We start from the raw sequence: 23293 nt of genomic DNA, 5'->3' as shown, positions 1-23293 counted from the left end.
TCCCACTTCCTTAGCCCCTGGCAAGCACTACTGCACTCTTTGATTCTACTAACTTGACCATTTTAGACACCTCACACAAGTGGAATCATACAGTATTTGCATTCCTGTTACTGACTTATTTCACTTAGCATAGCATCCTCAAAGCTAATGCATCTTGGCACAACTTGACACAACTGCAGGATATGTTTGCCCTCTTAAGGGATAAATAGTATTCCATTACATGTATATGCCACATTTTCTTTATTCATTAATCTCTGTTTAAAGTGTTAGATTCCATAAAAAATGAAGCAGTCTTTGTTCTCTTCCACCTCAATGTTTTTTAAATTTTTAATCTTTGTAACACAAATGTCTGAGAATCACTAGTCCACATAAAATCTAGGATCCATTTTAGTCTCTAAAATTTGGGGTTTAGGGGCATGTGGGTGGCTTAGTTGTTAGCTATCTGCCTTCAGCTCAGGTCGTGATCCCAGAATCGTGTCCCACATTGACTCCCTGCTCAAGCAGCGGACAGTCAGCTTCTCACTCTAACCCTCACCCTGCTCATGCCTTGTGTGCTCTCTCACTCTCTCTCTCAAATAAATAAATAAAATCTTAAATAAATAAATAACAAATAAAATTCTGGGTTTATATGCTTGGAAAAAAAGATTGAAGTCCATGTGGAACGGGCCACTGCGTTTTTGTTGTGGTTTAAGAATAGAAATAAACTGCCCTTGTATAAAATGGTTACCTATCATTAAAGATGCCACATAAAGTTTTGTGTGAGTCCCAAGGGTTTGGACAACCAACAGATTACACCACTCTTTCTCGTCAGCTTTATAGCAGCTATTATGCTGGATATATTCTTAAATATCCTTCATCAAGTGTGCTGAAAATTACTTGAGGCTTTAAGAAAAGCAGAGTGTACCAATATAAAATATTCCAGAAAAAAAAAACCCTGAAATATGTACATACATTTTTCAGGTTTCCAAAAACTGATTATTCTATGAGTAAGAAGTCTTGGGAATTGGATGAAAGCCAGATTTCACTTTTTGCATGGTTACTGTCATATGACAATGACTCTGTCAAGTATAGATATATTTATGGAACTTATTCTCTGGCATTATCTAGGAGAATAAAAAGCCCAAACATGCATAAACTTGTTTTTATAGTAACTGATAGTTGTCAAGTTGTCAACAAAAGCAAAAAAAAGAAGAAGAAAAAAACTGGGGGCACATGGGTGGCTCAGTGGGTTGGGTCTCTGCCTTTAGCTCAGGTCATGATCTCAGTGTTGTGGGATCAAGCCCCTCATCGGGCTTTCTGCTCAGTGGGGAGCCTGCTTTCCCCCTCTCTCTCTGCCTACTTGTGATCACTCTCTCTCTGTCAAATAAATAAATAAAATCTTTAAAAAAAGAAACAACTGAACTATAATGTTTGACTGGGTTTTGTTTTAGTAAATCCATAAATAGATACTTCTTACAATAAACTTAGATATTAACATTAGCATTCATATTTGATGTTAAATTTTTCAGAGGTTATAGTAGTGTAGTAATATAATAATCCCTGTAGGAAGATTTCATTTACACATAGCTAGAATGAGGTCTCATGCAACCAAGACCTCATTATTTTTACCAAGTTATTTGTAACATGTACTTATATAAATGATATCAGAGATAATTAAAAGTAAACCTCACTTGCCAAAAAAAGGTATTTAGAGTATAGTGTGCTTGATATCATTTTTATTTTATAAGAACAAATATAGGAACCACTATGAATTGTCTGTAATTTTTGTAGGTGCTTATGTTAATCTTAAACTGTGACTCTCACCAAGCTTTCACAGTTCCTGTCAAAGATTTTCCACAAACTGTGCCATGACTAAAATACAAACACTCAAATTTTTAAAAGGAGCACAAATTTGTGGTACAAAGAAATTTTTAAAAGGATAAACTCAGCCATTATTATTAGGTACAGTAATAAATTATGATAGGCCATATCTGGGCACATAGTTAAAAACCTACAGTAAGCTGTAAGCCCTCATAATGTACTCCATTTCAAATTTCATTTTTCTAAAAAGCTACAAAAGAAAAAAAAATTTTTACCTTCTATATAATTGTGGACTCAAAAGACATTGCTTGTTAGCTTGTAGTAATAAAATACTTTAAACATATTAAAATATTAAGCATTGTAGAAGTAATATGTGTTTTAATTATTATAGTCTATTCTCCAAAACATTCAACTGGAAATCTTAAATTCTGTTATGAAGAAGCCTGTGAATGCTCTAATTTTTCTAATGGATAAGTAAACATAATAAAGTATAAGCAGTAGCTTTTAGCGGAAAATGAATAAAGTTTATTCATAACTTCATTAATTCAACTAAATATATAATTACCCAGTTCATGCACTATACTCTCTATTATATGTTCCATTTCCCAGGGAGATGAACTATAAGTCTACTAACTCAATAGTTCTGAATAGTACAGAACATACTAGTTCTTTTTACTTAAGTTTCCCTTTTAAATGGAATATTTCAACATATTATAAATATAAGGGTAAGTATGTGGATATGAATAAGTATATCTATGAAAAATTATCTTATAAGCAAATCCCAAATTCTTTAGCATTTAAATTGTTAGAGCTTTCTAAACTTCAGATCCACAACAGCAAAGGTTCATACCAGGTGAGGTTAGGACCAGCCCTAATGAGGATATGGAAAGTAAGAAGCAGAGTATCTTCTACCAAGGAGAATAGGCATTTAAATGCTGAATTTTTAAATGTTCTTCTATAGTCTTAATATAAAATTGATCTTGCCCTTGGATCATTATATTTTTCTCAAACTTTTAGATACATTCTCCATCTAGTTCCAAACGATACAAAAATTGTCCTTCCATTTAGTCAAACTGATTTTTGTCTCTTCTGACCACAGTATTTTGAAGTACAATTGAGGGAGCAATGCTGCTTGAGGACTAGAAGATTGCTGAGTGGTAAAGTAAGTCTTTTTCAAAGTCAAGGAAATTTTAGCCATAAATAGGTTAAACTTCCAGTCTTGATGATGCAGGCCTCTGAACCAGCCAACTTTGATGCCTGTAAATATAGAATATCACCAGTAATTATAAATTAAAGTGAGCATGTAGGCTGTATAATTTATAATATAATCTTGGAATTCAATCCCCATAGAGAAATATTTAGGGCACTTAACACCAGATACATGCACAACCATAACCCCTGGTACTGAGAACAGAGGAGTTTCTTAAGTTTTGTCCATGTTTTAAAAAATGAATGTCATCGCTCAAATATAACTGCCTTCTCTGAATTTTCTGTTCTGTTCCATTGATCTACGTGTCTGTTTTCGTACCAGTACCATACTGTTTTCATTACTACAGCTTTGTAATATAACTTGAACCCTGGAATTGCTCTTTTTGTTCTGTTCTTTCAAGACTGCTTCGTAGGGGCACCTGGGTGGCTCAGTAGGTTAAAGCCTCTGCCTTTGGGTCAGATCATGGTCCCAGGGTCCTGGGATCAAGCCCTGCATCGGACTCTCTGCTCAGCGAGGAGCCTGCTTCCCCCTCTCTCTCTGCCTGCCTCTCTGTCTACTTGTGATCTCTGTCAAATAAATAAATAAATAAATAAAGTCTTAAAAAAAAAAAAAGACTGCTCTGTAGCAGCATTATTTACAATGGCCAAATTATGGAACAGCCAAATTGTCCACTTTCACATGAATGGATACAGAATATGTGGTGTAGAGGCACTTGGGTGGCTCGGTTGATTAAGCAGCTGACTATTAATTTCAGCTCAGGTCATGATCTCAGGGGCATGGGATTGAGCCTCCCTGTTGGGCTCCATGCTCAGCAGTGAGTCTGCTGGAGATTCTCTCTCTCCCTCTCCATGTGCTGCTCCCCCCGGGTTGTGCTCTCTTTCTCTCTCTCTAAAATAAACAAATTAATTTTAAAAATGTGTATATAGATACAATAGAATATTACTCAACCATCAAAAAGAATGAAATCCTACCATTTGGAGCAACATGGGTAGAGATAGAGAGTATTATGCTAAGTAAAATAATTCAGTCAGAGAAAGACAAACACTGTATGATTTCACTCATATGTGGAATTTTAGTAACAAAACAAATAAGCAAAGGAAAAAGAGAGAGAGGAAAACCAAGAAACAGACTTTTAACTATAGAGAACAAACTGATGGTAGAGGGATGGGTGAAATAGGGGATGGGGATTAGGAAGTGCACTTGTCAGGATGGGCATTAGGTGATGTACGGAAATGTCGAATCACTGTATTATACACTTGAACTAATATAACAATGGATGTTAACTAACTGAAATTAAAATAAAAATTAATTAATGTTTTAAAAGTAACTGCCTTCTCAAAATTGGGAACAATATTTTGGTGGCTAAATCTAGTTACTTCTTATTGGAGTTACTTTCTTAGCCTCTGTGAAGGCTCTGGAACTGCTGATTACCCCTTCTTTCTGTAAACTCTCTTGGCTTCCAGGATGTTACTCTCTTCTGGTCCTTTCTCTTCTTTGAACAGTCTTTCTCACTTTCCTCTATTGCTATCTTTTTCTCAATAACCCTATTGAATTATATTTTATCTATTTTTCTGCTTTAGGCCTTCAGTAATAAATGCTGACAACTTTAAGTTACCAGTACACATTTTTTAGACTATACTACCTGAATATATTATAGGCACTTGTAATTCAATAGAACCCAAACTTGCCACATTATTCATCCTTCTCAACAGCCCTTCTTTCTGAGAATTGTTTAAAGACATTATCAAGCATCTAGTAGATTTCCTTTTCTCTTTTTCTAGTTCATTACCAAAATAATTTTATGTTGTATCTCTAATCCTCTGAGACCTGCAACCTGAGGGATTTTTGTAGAATACAAATCTAACTTTGTCACAAATCTGCTTAAAATATTTCAATTTTCCATCAAAATATAAAGACAATTTCTGAAATCTTTAGTATGGAATTCAAGACTTTTCATAATGAAGCTCTCCTTTTCCTTCTCTCGATTGTATCCATTCACTCATTTATTCACCAATTTGTTTATCTATGTCAAACTATTAGGCACCAAGATTATAAGGTTAGAAATAATAAACACAGTACTTTCCCCCATAGATCTTTTAAAGTTACCCACTTCCACTGTACCCACATGGACCATTCTACCTCTAACAATGTCTTGATCTTTCAGGCATCCTGCCTTTGCCTCTGAAATTTTCCCTTACTTGATTGCCCTTGCATTCTCTGGCCATCTTATGGTGTTCCACTCATTCTTAGAGTAACTGAAATTGCAGCCTTTCTTCAAATTTTAAGTAATTTCTCCTACTTAAGTTTTAGTAGAATGTTCTCCAAACTGCCTGTTAATTATTTAATATTATACCAAAACTAATGCGTAATATTGCATTGACATATAGTAACTATGTACTACAGGGACAAAAGGAAGGTCTTTGGAGTTAGTAAAATTCACTCTCAAGTCCTGACTCTGTCATCTATTATCTGTGTGATTTATTCTAGGAAAATTACTTAAACTGTCTGTGTTCCTCTTTCTCGGTATATGAAAAAGTTTTAATGGGTCTAGTTATATATCTTAATCTAGATACCTAAATTTATGTCTCTATCTCTGCAAACCCATTTACTGCTGTCATATATCTTTGATCAATGTATTTTATTTAAGGGCAAAGATTCTGATATGTAGAGAATATATAGAGAGGTGATTCAAGGTATCTTATAAAATACATACCAGTACCCATATATGATTATACCCATGTCCCTGTGCTCAACAGTGTCCACTTTTCTTCATTAAGGTGCAGACATTAATAAGATTAGTTGGGTTAAATAACCAGCAGTGTTTATAACTAAATAGAACGTATGCTTGTGTGGCACTTTAAGCAATACCTATAAGACATTAGGCAGGTCATTTAGCTATTCTGAACTTCAGTGTCCTAATTTATAGAATGAGAAAGTAGAGTTCTTTCCTGTTCTAAATTCTCATTCTGATATTTAATTCTATAATTTATAGGACTCTGGTTATATAAGTAGTACCATAATAATGATACCAGAAACTCTGATAGTGCTTCATTGATTTTAAAAATTTTATAGGCTTTATCTATTTTACTCTAATGACTTTGTGAGATGAGTACATTGTTACTATTATCTTTTAAGATGAGAAAACCAATGATAATACCCAAATGATGCAGGCATATTAGATAGTTTTAACTAGCTTCTGTCTGTTTTCTTTCTGCTATGCTAGTAGTTTCCGACCAATGTGCTTAGGACCCTGTGGAGGTCTCAGGACTCTAAATTTTACATTTTATAATCCTTAGTAGGAGCAATCTTTGCAGTTGTGAGTATGGGAATTTTTTAACACTTTTTTAAAAAAATCATTTAAAAAAAATCTACCTATTCACCTATGTATCTACCCCTGACATTTGCTTTATAATTTTATGATAGGTGACACAAAGTAGTTTGAAAGAAAACAGACCAAGCATCCAGGAAATTCAAATTCCCATCTCTGCTCTTCCTCCTGTTTACATAGTCTGCCTTTTATCTACATCAAATTTTCCATGTGTGGAACACAAAAATAGCAGCCATTCCATGAATTCTCCATGATGATACATACATATATAAAGAAAATTAGAGCAAACCCAAAGTCCTATTTGGCCACTCATTTCAATCCTCTACTTTTTTTTCAAGTCTTTTCTTAAGCTGCTTAAAGCAGTGAAGTTGCTAATTTATTATGTAAATTAAGGTTCTTACGTTTTTTGAAAGTGCGCAACCAGATAAGGAAATAGAGAGAAAAGTCATGGCTGGAAACAGAGCAGCCATGGATTTTCAAACTGCAGAATGTGATTATGCCGCCAGCACATCTGGTGGAAACATGGATGTCCTCATAAATAAGACATTTCTTTTTTCTTTTTTTTTTTTTTTAGGCAGGCAGAGAGAGAGAGAGAGAAGGAAGCAGGCTCCCCGCTGAGCAGAGAGCCCGATGCGGGACTCGATCCCAGGACCCTGAGATCACGACCTGAGCCGAAGGCAACGGCTTAACCCACTGAGCCACCCAGGCTCCCATAAATAAGACATTTCTGAGTGGTTTCCCACTAGACCATAATTTCCTTGAGTAAGCATACTTTCACTTAATTTAATTCATCTTTATGTCCACAGTATTCCATTACAGGACACAGAGTGGGTATATAATTAATATATTTTGTAAAAGTAGAAAGAATATGGAATCCCAGTTCTGCTGTTTACATGGATGAAATTGGGCAAAATACTTAACTGTATCTGTTGTAACATGGTACTAATGATAGTTACTTCACAGGATTATTTTAAGTCTTAAATATGCATGGCATTTGTTTAATGCTTAGTAAATGTTAATTTCCCTTCCATTAATCCTGAATATGTAAAGAATATTTGTTATTTTAGGTAGGATTTTTTTTTTTTTTTTTTGAGTAAAGACCCTAATCCATTAGTATGCATAGAACATCCTGGAAATAGCAAAAATGTTTGTGGTTATGTTTCAAAATAATTTAAAAGGGTCTTGATATAGGAAAATAGTCTGAGGATGATACTACATGAATAAATGAAGTCATCCTGTTAAAGACTTCAAATGCCATACTCAATAATTTTAACCTTTCCTTCTAAGAAATGGGAAAGTATTATAGTGGACCAGTGCAAAACTTATATTTATGATTTAGAAACAGTCCATGAGCAAGAGTTCAAAGTTAGACTTTGAGGGTGCCTAGCCTCATAGAGGTCCAAGACAAGACGTGATGAGGGTTCTGGATGGAGGCACTGGCATTGGGAATGGAATAGAGTAGATGGAGGAGAAGCCAATTTAGGGGCTATCTTGGTAGGTCCTGACAAGAGATTAGATGTAAGGAATGCAAGAGCAGAAGGATATGAGGATAACTCCAATGTTTCTAATTTTAAAACTAGGTGAATGACTGCTGTTGATATTCACTATTTATATGACCATATAACTAGAGGAAGGTTTATTGGATAACAATGATAATAATTCAGTGATAAAATATAACTACCATTTATTAAGTACCTAAACTGTCACCTGCTTGATCTTATTTAACCTTCAGACTACTTCTTTGAGATGGATATTATTTTTTTCCATTTTACATGTAAGAAAAATGAGGCTCAGACATACGGATTGTACAAATTTACTGAACTGAGTGAGAATTTGAGTACATGTCTGATTCTAAAGAGAATATATATAAATGATATGCTATATTATGTGTCATTTAAGATTTGGAAAAAGAGTTTACTGAGGAAAAAGCAAAATATTTGGCATTATTTAGCCCAGAGAAGTAAATGCATGTTAAGCATGAAGCTTTTTTATATGAAAATTGGAAAATTGTTTTTGTTATAGAAGGCCAAAAAAAATCAATATTTTGGAGCCAGACTGAAGTCAAAACAGATAAGTTATTAAAAAGAACTCATTAGGGGTGCCTGGGTGGCTCAGTGGGTTAAAGCCTCTGCCTTCGGCTCAGGTCATGATCTCAGAGTCCTGGGATCGAGCCCCACCTCGGGCTCTCTGCTCAGCAGGGAGCCTGCTTCCTCCTCTCTCTCTGCCTGTCTCTCTGCCTACTTGTAATCTCTGTCTGTCAAATAAATAAATAAAATCTTTATAAAAAAAAAAAAAAGAACTAATTAAGTCAAAGAAATGTAAGACATTAAAATTGAAATGAGAATTTAAAAGGTTGAAAACACATCTTTACGGAATGGTGTATAAAAGTGTATAAAAAATGTCCTGCTAGATTCACTTTCTAAGAATAGTACTCCGGAAAATGTAGGAGGAAATGTATGGCTGTTTTTGTTTTGGAAATTGTTTAATGTCATACACATTTTGCCTAAAAGCATGCAAGAGGTTGTTGTCCTATTAGACAGGAAAGAAGCAGCTCTTATACCAATCAGTAAGTAAATTAAAAATTGTAGCAGTAAAATAGGCCAAAAAAGTTCCATGACCAAGCAAGGCATGAAAGAAAGAATACAAATGACCAATACACATACAGTAAACACCCTACCTATCGAAATCAAAGAAAGGAAAATTAAAACAATAATATAGCATTATTTATTAAATTTGCAAATATTATTTGTGATAATATTGTCATCTAGGATAAGGGAAAATAGCTTTTGATGGAAATATTAATTAGAAATAATCACAACAAGAATAATACTAAACATTTCTATGAGTTTCCTCTCTGGCAGGTACTCTAGTGATTATTTTGCCTATTTTATCTATTAAATCTTCATAGTCATCACAAGGAGTAGTTCTAGGAATCCCATTGTACAAATAAGGAAACTCATCCACATGGAATCAGCCTGTGGTCACATAATCAGACTGAATCCAGAGCCTGCATTCTACTTTCCCGAAAACTCCATTCTAAATGAAGGGTACCGACATAATTCGTGAAATGTGCAAACCCCTTACCTCAGCAATTCAAGAATTTCTCTCAAAGAAATGATTAAAGCTTTGATGAAAATTGATGTATGAGAGCAGACAGCATCCCATTTTATATAATAGTATGAAATCAGAAACAAGCCAGGGTCCAGCAATTGAGAATATTTAATAGCTATAAATCAATACTGTGGATGCAATCTGCATTATAATACTTAGGGGATTATTTAATTTCATGGGGGATGATTATATTATACTTAATTAGTAAGGAAATTGCAGAATAGTCTATATAGCATAATTATAATCTCTATGAACACAAACCTATATAAACACACACACACACACACACACACACACACTTGAAATATTGGGGGTTTCTTCATAGAAATGTTAACATGTTCATCACTGAGTACTTAGGATATTGGTGAAATTTAACTGCATGTCTGGATGTTCTCATTTTTCCACAGTGTCTATGTTAAAACAAACTATCTCTTTGTCACAGTCACAAGCTCCACACAGGTGACTCTTCATGATACATGAGAACTGAACAAATCCAATGAAACATGAAGGTCAAAAAAAGCATAACTCAGTCAACGGGATGAAAATCTGCACATTTTAACAAACATCTGGAATGTTACTCAAGGACAAAGAAGACTTCCTCTGAGTTGTACTGACAGGAGTAAACAATGCAAAAGCTACTGTCTTCATTTCTCACTAATGTTTCTGCTAATACATTCTTTTAATGGTTCTGGGAGTCTGTCTAATCCCTGGGTGTCCTAAATGATGGCACTCACACAGCTTCCTGTGGTAGATAGATTATTCTAAAAACTCATGGTTTTTATAGCCAGAGGACTCTTTTCTGAGAATCCATTCTAAAGGTTCTCCTTCAATTTCTTCCTGCTCTGTCTTCCTTGCATCTTAGTAATTATTGATTTTTTCTAACTTCTGCGGCCTGACTCATCCGGTAGGTATTTACGGCAGCAACCTGTAGTCTCAGGTATTTCCTCTGTCATAGAACTCTTTCATACCCTCATCAGCTTAGTGTGACTTCTCTGTATGTCCTCCAATTGGGTTCAAGTGTATGTGGTTTTCCATCATGCTTAAAGCTCCCATTCATGGGGAAGGTAATTAAAAAAATCTTTAAAAAAAAAAAAAGTTAATAGCTAGTCAGACTATGATTTACACACTAGTAACTTTTTGGCCCTGAGAAAATGTACCCAAAATATGAACATAACAAGTTAGCCTTCACTTTGTTTAATCAGCAGAAATATGAGCAATTTATTTTCCGTGGATGATTAGAATGCTCTACTGCAAAGTTTATTGACCTTTTAAGCTGACGTTCTGCCAGACAGTGTGACATTCTGCCCAAGCCTGTGATCCATGAGGTTTCCCCCATAGGTTGCTGTTAGAAGGAGGAGGAAGGATAATGCGGTGATGGCACCCAGGGATTGTTTTGTCTATGTTTGCAAGACTGTGTGCAATCTGCCTTTTTAGGAAATACGGCACAGACTTTGGAACCAGACAAGCCTGCCATTAAAGCCACACCTGCCACCCAGCAGCCATTGACGACAGGTATGTTGGGTGAAGTCTGTTTCTTTGTCTGTAAGAGGAGGATACTAATATCTACCATATAGTATTTTCTGTGAATATTAATTAAAGTAATAAAGTATTTTTTATTCAGAATTTCTTCCATGAAAATTTTTTGAATGAATTAAGGAAGTAATTAACTTTTGCACTTCATACTCTTCTCAATGGTATAATCATGGCCCTAAGACACAGATGCAGATCTTACTCATAAGTGCTACAATGATACTCAGTTTCTTTCTACACTTTTCATGGCTTTAAATGTTCATTTCAATCCAAATGAATGTTATTTTTCAAAAAGAAATGATACTAACTTATTTCATTTGCTATTAGCATTGATCATGACAACTGCCATTCAACAAACCTTATTTAGAAAATGATCCCTTATAAACAAAAACAGAAGTATAACCAGCTATCCATCTTAATTAGTAGGCACATATACTATTTACAGACCTGCCACCTAATACTCTCCCACTGCCCTTTTATGCAGATGCATGTTAGCTTTCTAAATGCTGTCATCAATAATGCCAAATTATATAAAATTATCCATCCTCAGAGTATTCCTTCACTTTTCCTAGACTTTCTTATTTTAGATCATAGCTGGCCATCTGGTAATATTTTGTATATTTTCTACAAGTTACAACCATGGACTTTGTGTCAGGTAGACCAGGGGTATCTATTTCTAGGGTTAGCATACATATGTGCCCATAGGTAAATCACTTATCCTGTCTAGATTTACATTCTCTGACCATAAAAATAGCCTTCAAATGGTTATTCTAAGTATTTGTTTAGATAATGTTGGTAAGTCATTTAGCACAAGTCTTGCCACATTCTAAGTACTCACTTTAACTCTTTTAATATCACTGAAATTTAATTTAAAAAGTGTAATGCAAGGTGATGAACACCACAGATGGTGGTCCTATTGTGAGTTCAGTGAATTGTATAAGACTGATGAATCACAGACCTGTACCCTTGAAACAAATAATACATTATATGTCAATAATAAATAAATAAATAAATAAATAAAAGGTATAATGCATACCTCTAATTGGGGGGCTATGACACTAAAAGCTCAGGAAATCCTGCCATTTGTGCCAGACCTGAAAGACATTATATTAAGTGAAATGAGTCAATCATAGAAAGACACCTCCTCTATGATCACACTTCTTTGTGGAATCTAAAATAGTCAAACCAAAAGAAACAGTACAATTGTGGCTCCCCAGGGCTTGGGCAAGGTGTGAAGGTGAGGGAGATAATGATCAGAAGGTACAGGGTTTCAGTAATCAGGAGAACTATTATACAGCAGAGTGTTGCATTGTACTGTATACTTAAAAGTTGCTCTACTCATGGACTTCTCTTAACAACCCACCTTAGCAATGCCAATCTAAAGTGCTAACCATAGGAGTCAGTGTTTTTGCCGATTCTATGGCATACTCAGCATTCTCAAGGATTCTCGTAGACTCCCACAGCATTATACTACCTCTTTGTCTTGTCTGCTGTTCCAGTTCCCAGGCTGGTAGCATTTCGTCTTCGATTTCCTATCTGCTGAGTTTCATTGCATAGTTGTTCGGTTTTTTTTTTTTTTCTCTTCTTTTATTGAAAAGAAATTTTCTTCCCAAGGATCTCTGCAAGATTTTCATGAATGGCAGCAGTTCCCTCAGTTACAAGATAATATCATCCCAGGTTCTCTCTGCCTTTCTTACCAGATGTTTCTGACAAGTATCAACACATTCTCCTTGGTTGTACATTTAGTTTTCTCTATCTCAGCAAATAACCTTGACTCTATGTAACAAAAGAGACTGTAGACAGCTGATCCAGGAAACAAAACTTTTTACCCCAAGAATCTGGGATGGGCATTGAGGGGACTATATATGTATACTAATTAAAAATATATATACACATAATATATATATTATTCCCTGTCATATATACATCCATTCCTCTGTGGATGCTTTACACTATCTGGTGATTACTTTCTTCAGTTCTAGTGGATTCCATATCATTCCTCATGGAAGATCTAGTTCAGTTTCTCCTTCCTTTACAAGTCTTCAGTATCCTCAAGTCCTCTCTTGCTTACTGACTGATGGAGAATAAGACTATTTAATATGATAGTGTAATTTAATTTGCACAAATTCTGACATGTGATTCCATGTATTTTTCAGGACTTTCTCTAGCCTCAGAGGAAACATGTTTTCTTTCAATTTATATCCTCACATGAATTAGTTCTCAGCCTTAGACTGACCAAAAAAGATGACTGAGAAAACAAATAGAGAATAAACAGGATGAAGATGAAGAAGCTATTTTAAAGGATGAGCAAAAGTTAGCCAGGTTGCCTTAGTTTTATTTTATTTTTTTTGAAGATTTATTTATTTATTTATTTGACAGACAGAGATCACAGGTAGTCAGGCAGGCAGAGAGAGAGGAGGAAGCAGGCTCCCCGCTGAGCAGAGAGCCTCATGCGGGGCTTGATCCCAGGACCCCAGGATCATGACCTGAGTTGAAGGCAGAGGCTTTAACCCACTGAGCCACCCAGGCACCCCTTGCCTTAGTTTTAGACCAACCAAAAGCACAACCTGAGACTAAGGCTTAAATGCAGGTAGTCTGTTTGAGAATTTATCCTAAGAAGCACATATAAGAACAGGAGTAAAACAAAGAAGGTGGGAAAAACCAATATAAGCATATGTTATTGGGTTGGATACCAAGACGAGTGACTGGTGCTTGATTATGTGGAAATTTCTCAGAAACTTTTTTTTTTTTTAAGATTTTATTTATTTATTTGACAGAGAGAGATCACAAGTAGGCAGAGAGGCAGGCAGAGAGAGAGAGGAGGAAGCAGGCTCCTTGCTGAGCAGAGAGCCCCATGCGGGACTCGATCCCGGGACCCCGAGATCATGACCTGAGCCGAAGGCAGCGGCTTAACCCACTGAGCCACCCAGGTGCCCCTCTCAGGAACTTTTTACAATATTTTCAAAACCAACCACCTAGAGGGTGAAGGAGGAAACATTTATTTATATTTCCTATTGGTCAAGAATGGTATTTACCCAAAGAACAAAAAAATGCTAATTTAAAAGAATACATATATCCCTATGTGTACAGCTGCATTATTTACAATAGCCAAGATATGGAAGCAACCCAAGCATCCAATAATTCACGAGTGGATACAAAAGATGTAGTGTGTGTGTGTGTGTGTGTGTGAGATTATATAAATAATGGAATATTATTCAGCGCTAAAGAAGAATGAAATCTTGCCATTTGCAATGACATGGACAGAGCTAGAGAGCCTAATGCTAAGCACAGTGTATCAGTCAGAAAAACAAATATGTTTCAATCATATGTGGGATTTAAGATACAAGACAAATGAGAAAAAAAAGAAAGAGAGACAAAACCAAGAAACAGACTCTTAAATATAGAGAACTGATGACTACCAGAGGGGAGGATGTGAGAACATGTATTAAACAGGTGATGGGGATTAATGAGTGCACTTGTCTTGATGAGAACTGGATGATATATGGAACTGTTGAATCACTCTATTTTACAACTCAAACTAACACTGTATGTTAACTAACTGGAATTGAAATAAAAATTTTTAAAGTGAAAAAAAAAAAAAGGCTCCCACATGCACTGACTTCTCCTGTACCCATTCATCCCATTCATGACTATGAGGCAAATTTCCACTAGCATCTCACATGACAACATCAGAGAAATCCATGGCAGGATATGAAACATACACATACAGGCCCACACTTGTGTCAAGTTCCTTGAAGCCACCACAAAACTACTGACACACAGTGTCTCAAGTCAGAAATGGGTGCTAGAGGGTTTGAAGAGACACATAAGAAATATATGATTCACAGATCAAGGGAAGAAAGGTAGCACAGACATAATAAAAAACCATACAGTGCTGTAAGCCAAGAATTTTTTTTTTTTTTTTAAAGCAATGCAGGAAGAATAGTCATCTAAAACCCGGTATGGTCAGACAAGAGACAGAGAAGTAGATGGGGCTTTCATGCCATGCTACGAGATTTGGAATTAATTCTATAACTAATGGGAAATAAATTGATGATTTAAAGGGATATAATCATCACAAATGTTTCCATCTGTAATAAAGCAGTTGGCAAGAATTGGGATAAAAAACAATGTTGGAAAACAATAAATGGAATGACAGGAAGAAAAAAGTATTTGACAAGTTGGGATTTTTGCTTCAACAAATGATATGTCAAGTCAGTGGTTCTAAACTAGGAGCAATTTCACCTCACAAGGGACATTTAGCAATAACTAGACATTCTTGTTTGTCACAAATGGGAGGACAGTACCATATGGGTAGAGTACAAGGAGGCTGCTGCATATTCAACACACAAAACAGCCTCCCATAACAAAGAATTATCCAGCCCCCTGAGTCAATGGTACCAAAGTGGAGAAAACCTAGACTGGGTACTCTATTTTAGCTCAGCCAGAGGATGTTAAGTATGCATATACTTATACATATACATAGCTTGATGGCATTGAAGAAATAACAAAGTAATAAGGAATTATTAGAGCAAGATCCAGGGGCAGATGGAAGACCAAAGAGAGTAAGGTTTTTATTATGATAGTGTTGATGTAAATTTGGTGAGAACATATACCTTAACAATACTGAATTTTTCACCCCATGAACATAATACAACTCCAAAGTATTAACACGTTTTGAAATCTGGTAGCAATTATTTGTTGTTTTCAGAGAGAAGTCTTTCATGTCTTTTTAAAAGTATCTTCCTAAGTATTGGGGGCTTTATTCTGGTCTTATATTTTTTTATTTCATCTTCCAATTGTTTGTTATTAACATGTAAATAATATCGACTTTTTGGGTTGATCTTACTAAATTTACTTATTAACTACAGAATTAAAAACCTTGTAAATTTAATTTTCTCCAGCAAATTTTTTTAATACTCTTATAACCAGATAACTGAAAGCACCCTGTCGCATCCTAAAATTACTCACAATGATTGTCCAGTTGTTTTCAGACATCTTTAGTGGCAAAAACCTTTATTCAAATGAAATTTTAACTGGGAGTCCAAACAAATACAACAAATAAATCAGAGTTTCTCTGGCTGAAGTTTGTGTGAGAGGAGGGAAGGAAAACCTGGAGTGCTTAGCCCAGCAACTTCCAATGTGTATTATGTGGGAATTTGTCAGAGCCCCCAGGGCTCCAGGGAACATAGCTAGGCAACCAGAGCAGGTTCTGGGGCCCTTGCATATAGAATAAGAATTCAAACTCTAGGAAATAGTCAAATTTCTATATTTATTGAGTGAAAACTTTTTACTGAAAGACAATGTAACAAACAGAAAGAGAAGCATAATTGCATATGGGACTATTTTAAAAATGTAAGAAAACGCTTATAAGCAAAGTGAGGTAACTTTGGGCATAAGCAAAACTCAGAATGGGAATCAGAGATAGTCTGTAATTCCTGGAAAATCCAAATGTCAAATTAAAAGTATGGAGAAGCAAAGAAAATAAGAAGGGTACACACACACACACACACACACCTTCACTCGAGAGACAAAATAGCAGAAGCTTTTGAGTCCAATGGTAAAAATTTGAATCCTTGCTCAACTTGATTATTACTGTGTGACCTTGGTCAACCTCCTTCAACTCTCCAACCCTGAACTGGTTTATCTATAAAATTAGCACTTCTGAAGTTATGGAAGTAAAGCACTTCCCATCAATAAGAGCTTAATTATGGGTTTCTTAAAAAGTCTCCACCCCCACCCACCCAGTTAAGCACCCTTCCCTATGAGGCTAGCTCTCCCAAAATTGTGCATGCATAAACTAAACAGTAACAGTGACCTTGTGCACATTTGATTCTTAGAAATTATAGCATAATAGCAAAAGCATTCATGCCATATTAAAAAATCAATTCCAGGTAAATTAAAAACCTAAATGTGAAAGGAAAAACCATAAAGCTTTTAGAATATGGAAGAATATATTAATATCTTTGGTATCTTAAAACACAAAAAGCAGTAGCCATGAAGAAAAAGATTAATAAGGTCAACTACATTAAACTTATGATCATAATTTTGTCTTCTTCAAAAGATACCATTTTTAAAAAGCAAAGAACCATGGAATAGAAAAAGGTATCTGCAACACATAGCTGACAAAGGGATTTTTATCCAGATTATTTATGATAAAAAAGAAAACTCTAAAAAGTCAGACAACCACAGAGTAAAACAGGTAAAAGACTTAAAAGAACACTTCATAAAAGAGGAAAGCAAATTACTAATAGACATACACTAAAGGCACTAAACTTCTGAAGTCAGGAAAATGCAAAATAATATTTTACTTCATACTAATACATATTAACAAGCATATAGAGCTACTAGATTTCTACACGGCTGGAAGGACTATAAATTGGTACCTCTTTGATAAAGCTCTTTGTTTACCTCTTTGGTAAACAATATATCATAATCTAGAAATGTGGAAGAGGTAGTCCCTTTAATTCAGAAATTTCACCCCCGTGTATAGTCTACAGAGATAAACGTGCTTATTTGCAACAGGTACAAGAATGTTGAGAGCACAGTTGTTCGTAATTGTCAAACATTGGAAGCAATCCAAATGCACACAACTTTAGAATGGAAAACACACTGTGGATACATAAATAAAGCAGATCATGGGCACAGCCACATTAGTGTCTTTAAAAAACATCATTGTGAACAAAAGAGAGCAAGTAACAAAAGTTTATAGACATTGTGTTACCATAAAGTTCTAAAAAAAAGAAAAAATGAAACTATGTTTAAAAAATGTGTGAAACCCAACACCCAGCCCTTCACACCAAGAGAAAGGAAACTCCCCACTTCACCAGACTTCAGCTGAACTCACAAGTGGGGGTCTTTACAGGTTAGGAGCTGGAGCTCCCTGGGCAGACAGCCTCCTTGCTTCCATCCAGTCCCACACCTGCGTGCAAACACACACATTCGCACACATGTGTGCACAGTTAAAACACACTCATAGTACTCTTACCTCCACAGTCATGATACACGTGCACCCCTAAATGTGAAGAACAGGCATGCTCAGCTGCCCTCTGGTCCTGCAGGCGTCCACTCGTATGTAATACGTGTAATACTCATATGTAATATGGTCGGCCACTGCCAGCATTGCACATACACACACCCCCACCAACCTGCACTGGCAGGGAATTTTTCAAACTTGTTCACCATTTAAAAAAAAAAAAAAAGTATACATGAGTAGGAAACTTATAAAGGAGCTCCAGCAAATCATTTCAAATGAGTTAGGAGAGTAGCTGCTTCTGGGTAGAAATGAGGGAATCTGTGATTTGTGAGACTTACCCGTCAGGATCCCAAACAACTGTAACAGAGGAGAAATGAGGGGCCCCCGGGGTGGCTCAGACGTTAAGCGTCTGTCTTCGGCTCATGAACCAAGGATGCTGGGATCGAGCCCCGCACTGGGCTCCTTGCTCGGAGGGAGGCCCGCTGCTCCCTCTCCCACTCCCCCTGCTTGTGTTCCCTGCCTCGCCGTGGCTCTGTCAGATAAATAAATAAAATATTTTTTAAAAGGGGGGGGGGATTATAAACCTGTAACTACAATTCTGAAAAACCCCTTACGGCTGAGGGAGGTACACGCGGAAGCACCAACGAGGGAGGGGTGTCCTTCCTCCAGACTGGGGTTCACGCCTTGTTGAGCAAGGGGGGCAGCGGTAGCCCACAGCACGGCCAAGGTCACGGCTTTAACGAGGCGGAAGTGATTCCCAGTCACGGGGAAGCCGGAACCATCCCTCAGGGGTCCAGACGGGTCAAGGTGGTGTGGTAGACACAGAGGGAGCTGCGACGTCACCCGGTTGGGAATCCTGTGTGGGCAACGTGGCCCAGGCCTAGAGGCCACACGGGCCAAAGACTGCACGCCCCGGAAGGGAAACCCCTTCCTCTTTCAAAGTCCCTCTAGCTCCCTCTACCGATGACGCTTAATATCACACGGGCACCAAAGGCGGCGGGGGTCGGGGGTGGGGTGGAGGGGATGCTTAAAGCTCTGTTATTGCGGAAGAGATTTGGGGGTGGAGGGTTTCAAGGCGAGAAGCAATCAACTGATAACTGGCACAGAGGAGAGAGAGGGCCTTCTGTGATGCCCGTAATGTTCTAATACTTCACGGCTGTGATCATTACACAGGTGTTCTCATTACAGCTATTGTTAAACTAAGTATTATGTATGTTTCTGTATGTTATATTTCATAATAAGATGTTGATTTTAAAAATAAAATAAGCATATATATGATTAACATTTAGCTGACTTAAATTGTATTATATTGTATTAAATTGTATTATATTGTATTAAATTGTATTATATCTCCTGCTTAACAAAATTCTTTGTTAAGCTACCTAAGTATTCCTCATCTTGACTTCATTGTCCTTAGAATGGGGGTGGTAATACCTGTCCAGTTGTATGAAGCAATTCATATTTTCTAACAAAAGGAAAAGGGAAAAAACAAGGTAATATGTACGAAAGTGTTTTGAAGGTCATGTGAACATGTATAGTCAGAAGTAAGAATTATTAATTCGTCAATAATTTTGAAAACTCCAGTTTTTGCAAAGAAAAGTATATTACTCAGGGTTCTCTAGAAAAACAGAACCCACGAGATATATATGTAAAATAAGTGATTGACTCACATGATTATGGAGGCTGGGGATTCCCACAGTCTTCTTCAAGCTAGATACCCATGAAAGCCAGTGGGGTAATTCTAGTCCAAGTCTGAAGGCCTGAGAACCAGTAGAACTAATGGTGTTAAGTCCCAGTTCAAGGGCAGGAAAAGATCAATGTGTCCCCTCAACAGTCAGGCAAAAAGAATTCTCCCTTCCTCCACCTCTCTGTTCTCTTCATTCCCTCAACAGATTAGATGATGCCCATTTACATTGGTGAGGACAATCTACTTCACTCTGTTCACAAATTCAAGTGCTAATCACTTTCAAAAATACCATCGCGGACACATCTAGAAATATTTATCCAAATATCTGAGCACCTCATAACCTAGTCAAATTGACACATAAAATTAACCATCATAAGAAACACATACTCATTTTAACAGTGATATCACTACCAAAAAGGCCAAAAACTAAAAAGTATAATGCTGGTCTTCTCCTGGAGAATCAAGAGCATGTTTACAATTACTTACACAAAAAGTAAAATGTTTCTTCTCTTATTGTTGGAAAAAACATGTTTTCCAAGCTGAAAGTGACCTAGAAATTATCTAGTCCAATCCTTCGTTTGTAAATATGAAAATATTGATGCCCCAAATGCTTGTGTTTTCAGTTGATGAATTCCAGAGCTGGAATTAGAATCCAATCTCCTAACATACAATTTATGTTCATCCCAGAATATTACACTGAGGATCTTAACAAATCCCCTAAAGTTGCAGAAAATCTGTGAGTATGAAAAGAAGCAGCAGCTATGGTCTACTTCCTTCTCTACTCGTTAGATTTCTCCCCTTTTGAGTAGATGTGATGCTGAGATTTATTACCTATCAGTAGCCTCTACCCGAATGCGGGGAAGATGAGCTTGCCTTAATGGAATAAAAAATGAAAAGTGCGATAAGATGTAATGGAATGCAATAGAATCTCTGCTCGGTGCCCAAAAAAACCCAAAGTCACTGTTTGGGGGCCTCAGCCAGCTGGGCTGTGCTCAGGTGGGCACACGTGAGATCAGGGCTGTATCGAGTGAACATGCTGTCATTTCAGTCTCTGAAATCCCACACATCTATGAGTTGATGTGAAGACTGATATGACAACACGATGTTATTGTGATACCTAATCTTGGTTAAAATCACTTCAAGGAAGAAAGTTGAAGCAAAGTTTGGCTCTGCCTTCTAATGACTTAGATATTTGAACTATAAGTTAAAAATCAATTCTACCCCAAAGTTCATTAATAGGTTACAAAGCACACTCACAGACAATAATCACTACAGTCTCCTTGCAGAGTGGGTGAAGGCTATTTGAGGAACTGGGGCAGAGAAGTGCTCCTCGCCTAAAATCAGAAACCCTGAGTCTTTGTGAAGTTTTGACCTGTGTAAGAGTTGAAACAGCTCTGACATCCTCCATTACCTGTGGAATGTAAAATACGGCCATTCTGCAGCTGGATGACAGTGATAAAGTGCAGACTAATGGTTTTCACCCTCTGCACAGACCCTGATGTTCCTGGCCTTTTCAAAACAGGGAGGCTAATGTCTAACAAGTCATGTAAAAGTCATAGTGAATGAACCCTAAAGTAAATGCAACATAACATCCCTTTGCATTTCGGTTTTCCTTGAAATATCATCACTTTAAGTTCAGAGTCGAAGCCAAAAGGCAACGATTCTGGGTGAGTTTTGAAATGTGTGTTAACTTAACCAGAAAACAATCCAGCAAAAAGAAGGTTGAATCACTTGCCGTCACTTGACAGTTTTAGCACTCGCTTTTCGCTTTGGCAATCAAGGTACTGGAATTGGATTCAAGACACTTTCCCTGAAATTAGGATTCAATCATTTTTAGTCAAAAGCTAAAATGGCAATTTATGAAAATATAAATTAGTTTCATCATAGAAAATACTGGAAATGGAGGCTTTTTGAATACCTACCATATAGAGATGTTTTTGCATATATTATATGCAAAATGACTACATATAACCTGCTGAGTAGATATACTTCTATTTTTTCTCATTTTACTGACATAACAACTCAAGTTCAGAAACGTGAAAGAATTGTTCAAAGTCATGAATTCAGTAGGTGGCAGATTATAATAAAACTGCAGCCTTGTTCATAGTTTTTTTTATTTGTTTTCAATATATGACACACCATTAACCCTGTTAATCTCTACATTTAGAGCAGAACAAACTGCATCGTATATATGTTTGGTTGGTTAGTTTAACCTGTATGCATGTCCTTCTGTAATAGAAATCTGGGTTTCTATCACACTTCTAAGACGGGGGCAGTGGGGGTTTGGTATGGAGCCAGGATATCACAGAGGAGATATGAGAGAAGAGTGATTGAAAAATGGTAGACAAGATTAGTGAACCAGAATTTAGGTGATCTGGCTTCTGACGCACATTGCTGTAAGAGAATAAAATTAAGAGAAAAAGATTAGGACTTGAGAAAGAAAATAAAATGCTTCCTCAGCTCTGACCTAATCAGCTGAAGGGTTTTATAGTTGTGATTTGTGTCTCTCCACTTCCGCCTTTTAGAGATGTCTTAAATATTTAAAGACTTTGTGCATTCTCCTTTAAACAGAAACTTCCGTAGAGAAATGGCTATAGCTTTTTCCTTTTTCCTATATCCTTCCATAATTGTGAGTTTCCAACTTTATTGAGATAAGATTGACAAATAAAAATCATACATATTGAAGGTGAACAATGTGACATGTTAATATATGTGTACATTGAGAAATAATTACCACAATCAAGCTTATTAACATATTCATCACCCTGCTTAGTTACCTCTATGTGTGTGTGTGTGTGTGTGTGTGTGTGTGGTAAGAACACTTGAAGATCTAGAAAGAGAAGATCTAAAAAGATCTAAGAAGAAGGATAAACCTTGAGGCTTCTACTCCTGACTGGCAATGAGATTCAACTAATTAAACAAAGAAGTAGAAGTGAAAACAAGACCTCAGAAGGTAATTGGTGTAATCTACACTTATGTACCAGCAGTGACCAACTCGTGATCAAATAGAGATCATACAGATTCAGAATGTAGCCTCCAATTTAATTTTAGGATGAGAGCTTTATGTATGTATGTATGTATGTATGTATGTATGTATGTATTGAGAGAAATGCAAGCAGGAGCACTAGGGGCAGAGGGAGACTGTGAGAGAGAATCTTAAGCAGGCTTAGCACAGAGCCCAAGGAGGGGCTTGACCTTACCACCCTGAGATCATGACCTGAGCCAAAATCAAGAGTTAGACACTTAACACACTGAACCACTAAGTCACCCCAGGATAAGAGCTTTCTAGAAAGCTACCTTTATCTTGCTACTTCTCTGAGATATAAAGCAAAATTATCTTCTCATTGGAATGATTTTTTATGATAAATAGGTAGTCTAATTTGTATAAATATACCCTGTTCCCTTGGGATTCAGTAAAGTAAAATAGGATGAATGTGTTTTGTTACCTGTTAAATAACACACTTTGCTTGATGTTAGTCATATTTTATTTTATTTTATTTTATTTTACTATTTGATGTTTTAAAATAACCATTTATCATCTTTTTAAAGATATATATTTTTTAAACTTGTTACTAAAGGTCAAAAAGTTAAACGTCACTAACTATATTTTTTTTCCATAAATTGGTTCTCATACCAAAAAAAAAATGTTAA

General features: G+C 36.3%; 1 long non-coding RNA gene across 1 annotated transcript; it reads right to left on the bottom strand.

Moving 5' to 3' along the window:
- Positions 1 to 2266: 2266 nt before the first annotated feature.
- LOC309846005 lies at positions 2267 to 18476 on the bottom strand. Its single transcript, XR_014301673.1, has 3 exons — positions 18294 to 18476; positions 12016 to 12073; positions 2267 to 3057 (listed from the first exon to the last, which is right to left on the bottom strand). It is a non-coding gene; the product is annotated as an uncharacterized lncRNA (long non-coding RNA).
- Between the last annotated feature and the right edge of the window lie 4817 nt (positions 18477 to 23293).

This window comes from Mustela nivalis (assembly GCF_964662115.1).
Source record: "Mustela nivalis genome assembly, chromosome: 13".
NCBI lineage: Eukaryota > Metazoa > Chordata > Mammalia > Carnivora > Mustelidae > Mustela > Mustela nivalis.
This window is presented reverse-complemented; position numbering and strand designations above follow the sequence as displayed.